This window comes from Lipotes vexillifer, unplaced genomic scaffold (assembly GCF_000442215.2).
Source record: "Lipotes vexillifer unplaced genomic scaffold, Lipotes_vexillifer_v1.1 scaffold241, whole genome shotgun sequence".
NCBI classification, from domain to species: domain Eukaryota; kingdom Metazoa; phylum Chordata; class Mammalia; order Artiodactyla; family Lipotidae; genus Lipotes; species Lipotes vexillifer.
The window spans coordinates 5,094,763-5,100,986 of record NW_006784922.1 but is presented as its reverse complement, the minus strand read 5'-3'; the positions used below and the strand labels follow the sequence as shown (position 1 = coordinate 5,100,986).

At 39.7% G+C, this 6,224-nt stretch overlaps 1 protein-coding gene across 2 annotated transcripts in view; it reads left to right on the top strand.

Moving 5' to 3' along the window:
* Nucleotides 1–6,224, top strand: part of MAST4 (microtubule associated serine/threonine kinase family member 4) — a 585,627-nt gene that overhangs the window by 299,316 nt on the left and 280,087 nt on the right. The window lies entirely within an intron of this gene.

Sequence of the window (6,224 nt, the reverse complement as noted above, 5' to 3'; positions counted from 1 at the left end):
CCCCCCCAGTGAAAAAAGACAGCAAGCTGCCTAGACTGCAATTGGAAGGAAAGGTCAATCAATATATTACCTTTCCTTCCATGTGTTCCTTGCCTGCTGGCTGAGTTGTGCCTTCTCACTGCGATGGTAATCTCTTCCACTAAATTTTGTTTTAACCTTGCAAATAGGTGAAAGGAAGGGCACAGTTAATAACATCTTCTCTCCTACACCTCTGAGTATATTATTTGGGCTGACTCTTGCTCCCCCTACCCCAGCCCCCGCCTCGCATGGTCCTGCTTAGATGGAGAATTAGGCAAGTAGCTGGTGTCACTTATTGTGGGCATTTCTGTGAGAACTCTGTCATGCTCTTGCACGGACAGAATGCAGACATGTTTGTGATTTTTGACAGTAGCCAGGATCTAGGTGGAATAGAGGGTTTTTTCAAAACATTTCTCAGTCAATATGCTTACTCTCCTTCACCAGCCATGCAGTGTGATATGGTGCATCAGCAGTACTTGAAATAGGCTGCAACAGGAGGTCAGAATAGGGCATAGATTTTCTAACACAGCATGTTAGATGGAATGATTTTGTGTACTCTGAAGTGGAAAATTCAATCAGAATTTTCCACACTTTTTAGTTAAAGCAACACTGTTATTTATTGATGAAAGGTAGACTGAGAGAAATATAGAATGAAAACAGAGTAGATGACAAATCTAGCATTATTCGTGTCCTAGTGAGAAATACTTTTTCTTTTGTAATTTAATGAAAGCTACACGAGATAAAAAGGGTCTGCTTAAAAGATACACTATGGAATGCTTGGAACATATGCCAACTTGTTTATTAGCATGTGAGGGGGTAAGAATAGAATCTGGCTTTTTAAGAAGTTTTTTCTTTTTTTAAATTTATTTATTTTTGCCCGTGTTGGGTCTTCGTTTCTGTGCAAGGGCTTTCTTTAGTTGTGGCAAGCGGGGGCCACTTTTCATCGCGGTGCGCGGGCCTCTCACTATCGCGGCCTCTCTTGTTGAGGAGCACAGGCTCCAGACGCGCAGGCTCAGTAGTTGTGGCTCACGGGCCTAGTTGCTCCGCGGCATGTGGGATCTTCCCGGACCAGGGCTTGAACCCGTGTGTCCCCTGAATTGGTAGCCAGATTTTTAACCACTGCGCCACCAGGGAAGCCCAAGAAGTTTGTTTTTCATTGAGATGGACTTTGTGCTTGACAAAGGGCAGTTACAGTGGCCCAGGTAATCTATTTTGGCTTAGTTTTAACGCAGCAGAATTCGTTTGGAAAGCACCTGAGAGTATCAATAAGAAATTCAAGGATAGATTCTCTAAGCTTTCATTCAAGTAGAATATTTAAATGAATTACTAGTTTTCATCTGTGCTTTGGTGCACAGGCGATATACCAGCATAACTACCTATTGTGTAGATGAACACTTTACACTTTCGAATTGCAAAACCTTAGGGTTGCAATGTCAGATTTGTGAATGAATATTTAAGATAGAATAATAACCTAATATTAGCATGCTCGATGTGTGCCAGTCACTTTTCTAGGTACTTTATGTGTATTCTTTCATTTAATCCTCACAATGACACTATGAACTCTTATGATTGATCGTCTCCAGTGAGGGAAGGAAGCCACAGAGAGGGTAAGTCATTTGCCCAAGGCCATCGTCCTAAGCCAGGTTCCTGAGCCTCCCTGCCTGGCTGCCTTGCTACGGCTCTGCCGTCTCAGCACTTTCCTCCTGGTGAGCCTAAGGACACCTGGGTTAGCAACTTAATTCAATTAGTGTATAGCATTTAGCACTTAGGGTTTTTATATTTAGGTTCCATCTTTAAAAGACACATATAGTCTCTTATATGTGGAATCTAAAATAAGTGAACTAGAAAAATGAGAGTAATGGTGGTTACCAGGGGCTGGGGCTGGGGGAATGGGAGAGATGTTGTTTAAGGAGACATACTTGCAACTAACACATAAATAAGTCCTGGAGAGCTAACACACAGTACAGTGATTATAGACCACAAACTGTATTATATAAACATTAAGCTTGCTAAGAGACTAGATCTTAATTTTTTCTCATCACTAGAAGAAATGATAATTATGTGACATGATAGAGGTGTTAGCTGACACTACAATAGCAATTATATTGCAATACAAATGTATCAAATCAGTATGTTGTACACCTTAAACTCATATAATGCTATGTCAATTATATCTCAGTAAAAAAAGAGACATGCAGTTCTTTAACATTCTATTTTACTTAGCTACTTTTCCCCTAATTGATACATAATTCTATTCAGTATAATTTAGTTTACTTTCTCTCTTCTTTTTTTTACTAGCATTTAAAGTGATAGGACCATTTAAAAGCATTAGTGCCAATTCATCAGCTTGTCTAAATTGTGTGACTTTGAAAGATAGTTTAGGCTGCCTGTAATTTTGTATTCTTCAGTGTTTGAGAGTTGATTTTCCCCCTTTGTTCATACTATGTTATAGTATAGTCAGTTTAGACTGTTGGGGTTTTTTTTTTGCTTCTATAGACAGTGCATCCAGACTTGACTATGAATTTCAGGTTTCCAAGGTGATAGTGTAATCCAATAACACACAGCTTCTCTATAATACAGCAATCACGTCAGTACAATAAGGTCTAGTATGCTTTTTATTTTTAAAAGGAAGAACCTAATTAGTATAATAGAAACCATAGTGGAAATCACCTAAGCTCACCCCTGAATTAAAATGGCAGTGTTCACATATGATAACGGGGAGAGCTTCCTGCTCGGAAAATACTTAATTTTTCAGTTAGTAAAAATAAGGGGCCACCTTATGAAAACTTTCCTGGGTCTTCAGTTTAAATGTCCACTCTTGTTGTAGTCCTTCTGATCCCAAAACATCACACAAGGGGTCATTCTGACTTTGAGAGAGAGGATTCTGTCTTTGCAATGAGAATAGAATTCAGTCTTAGGGAAGAAGCAATTAAAACCCCAAAGGCTGTTATTGCTTTTGATGCTTAAAAAAAAAAAAAGGCAAAAACTCCACTGTACTTTAATATTTTCTGCCAATTAACTGTCACAGATGTGATACCATTAGGTTTGGAGTCTCTTTGGTTAACTTCAAAGTCATTAACACACACTGCGCGGCCCTCCCAATTGATTTTGGAAAAAGGAACCACGTTGGCAGATCTGTAATCAGTGTTTCCGAGGATTTTGTTTCTCATACAATCTAATCTTAATTTAAGGAACATTTGGTCTTTTTCTCTGGGTAACAGGCACCAGCCCTCCTAATGTTCAGAGTTGATGGTGTCAGGGTTGTCTTAATGCCAGGTGTACCTTTGGATACACTGCTCCAAAGCTGACTTTGGAGCTTGCAAAGTTCACTGCTATTTTTGGAGAGTATCAGGAATGTATTTAGCTGCAAATAACTGCAAACGCAACTAACAGCAGCTTAAGTAAATAAGGACTTATTATTTCTCACATAAAAATGTTTTTTGGTTGAGTGTCCAGGGCTGGTGCAGTATGGGAAAGGGTCATCAAGGCTACTTTGTCTTTGCTATACTATCCTTAATGTGAGACCACTGACCTTGGGCAAATCACGATGTAACTTTTCCAGGGTTCAATTTCCCCATCAGAAAAAAATGGCGGTCACCCTTCCTATAATTGCAGGGTAGGGGTAAGGCTTAAATGAAACCCTGTAGGAGAGAATGAGTAGCACAGGGCCTGGCACCCGCTAGATTTCTTGCATCACAGGAGCAGCCCAGCAGCACCAGTTTTCATGGGGGATGGGGGGAAGGTGTGAAGCGAGAAATAGGGGATCCTACCTTACTCTGTGTTCTTCAATCTCAGGGTTCCCAATTCCAGTGTACTTTCAGCTGGTGCTATTTGAAATAGCACATTGGAGAAAATAACTTCCCGAAAAGTCCAATATCGTACCCTTTAACAAATAGGACCTATTACTTGCTAAGTAAAATATATCCTTTGTAAAGCGATTGTTTATTTTATTCTGTGACCTCTTTACAGTAAATTTCAGTACCATTAAAGGCTTAAGACACGTGATTGATTATTTGAGTATGTGTGTCACTAGTCTTCCATCCCCTCACACATTTTATATGTACATTTTGAACAGCGTCTTTTGCATTTAGATGGAGGCGAGCGGTTTCAGAAGAAAGCAGACTTGCGGGCATCGGCTTCGTATAGCACTTCAGGAGCTCCCTTGAGCTGATCTGCCTGTGAATTCCTACCCTAAAATGGGCTTTCAGAATAGTGACTGCTAGATAAACTATAGAGTGCCTTTAGTCAATAAAAATGATTCATCAGCTGAATGAATTCACTATCACTGGTCAAACAGTCTCATCCAGTTCTGTTGCCTGGTTCTACAAAAAGCCTTTTCCTTTTTGTATTAAGGTTGTCTGTAACTTCAATAGAACCTTTGAATTATTATCTGATTTGTAAAAATTGGTTCATAAAAGGATACTGATTCTTTAAGTTAGGGGTGGTTGAAGTACTGTTTATGGGCCAGCAGTCTCCTTTGATGGACCCTGGAAACCTCGGTCAAGAAAACTCATCTTACATCTGTGCTACGATACTCTTAAAAAAACGAACAATCACAACTCTTAATGACTGACTCTGCATTGGACGGTGACGTTGGTGTGGAAATGCAGGGGAACCAACAGGTAAAACGGGGAAATCTGTTAAGCAGGGTCTTTTCTAGTTTTGCCAGTCATTGATATTCATTTCTTTCCCAGGGCGTTTTCCTGGGTAATGAGAAGATTCTAAAATCAAATAAGGCTTTTGAACAGTGAAGATGTTTGCCACTGTTCTGTTGAAGAATCCTACAGATTTATAGTGATCCTGAGAGGTGTCTCATATCCACTATATTAACTATCCTTTTAGAAGCTTATGAACATTGTAGCTTTTATTGATTCCAGGGAATTGTACCCAACAGTAAGCAATAAAAGTCCATAGTAACTTTCTTCCCATATAGGAGTGTGCAGATCAATATTTTGAATTTACTGTAATTTGCTGGTAATGGATGGAAGACCTGAAAAAATTGTGAAGCCTTGCAGGGCACAGCTGTGCGGTGTTGCCTTTTTATCTAAGCCCACCATAGGTCACAGGCTTTCCCAAGTAAAAAGAAACACAGTTAAGTGGCAGGGCTGATACGCGTATTTATCAAGAGCCTTCATAAGTCTCTTCTAAGGGAAAAAAGAGAATCACAAAACTTGTCCACGGTGACCTTAATTTTATAGTCCTGAAGGACCTCTAAATGTGCAGTCTTAAGGGCAATTAAAATTTTAAATATCCAGCATTTGTGTTTGATCTCCTTCTGCTAAAGGAATTTTTTCTGCTGATTAGTAACAGGGTATGTGATTTCACTGAAGCCTGATTTGCTTGGAATCTTCCAATTGCTTGACAGAACTGTGCCCACGTTCTGCATTCAGAGAGGACAAGGTAGGCGTCCTGAGCGCTTGCTCTTTGATTTTACCCGTTCCTCTCTTGATTAGAGCTCTTCACTTGTGCCCCAGGTGGCACATCTGATGCGAGTGTCACACTTCAGTAGTAATGGCTGACATCTAGGGTGCTGGTGTGTTCAGGAACTGTGCTGAGTGCGGGACGTGCGTTCTTAGTCGTCTTCTCAACACCTTATGGCATCAGTTGTAATATCCTCATTTTATCACTTAGAAGACTAAGTCTTAGAGAAGGTAAAGAGATTTTTCAAGGACATTTTCCAGCGTTGACTTACATTAGAATATAGGTGTATCTGACTCTAGATCCTATTCATTTCATCACTATGAAGTATACAATGGGCTTAAATAAGTAGTTTTGTTTAGCATGAAGTTTGGCTGCTCTAGTATACATTTTCTTGTTTTGCTTCCTTTGTTGCAAAGGACTGTGGCTCCTCTCATTTGATCAAAAGTGACACGCTTTTGCTTGAAAGAGACAGTATTTTGTTCTTTAAGAAGAAATTGAAGACATAAAATACCGTAGGACTGTGGGCTGGAAGCTCCTAATCTTGAGGAAATAAATGCACCTCATTTAGTATATAGTAAGCACTCAATAAACTGGAGATGTTATTAACATTAAATACTAGTTATTACTCAGCAAACCCTGCAGAGAAACATGGAGACTTAGGAGGCAGATTTCCCTTATATAATACTGAATTGGAAGGCATATATATATATATGTGTGTGTGTGTGTGTGTGTGTGTGTGTGTGTGTGTGTGTGTGTGTGTGTGTGTGTGTGTGTGTGTGTGTGTG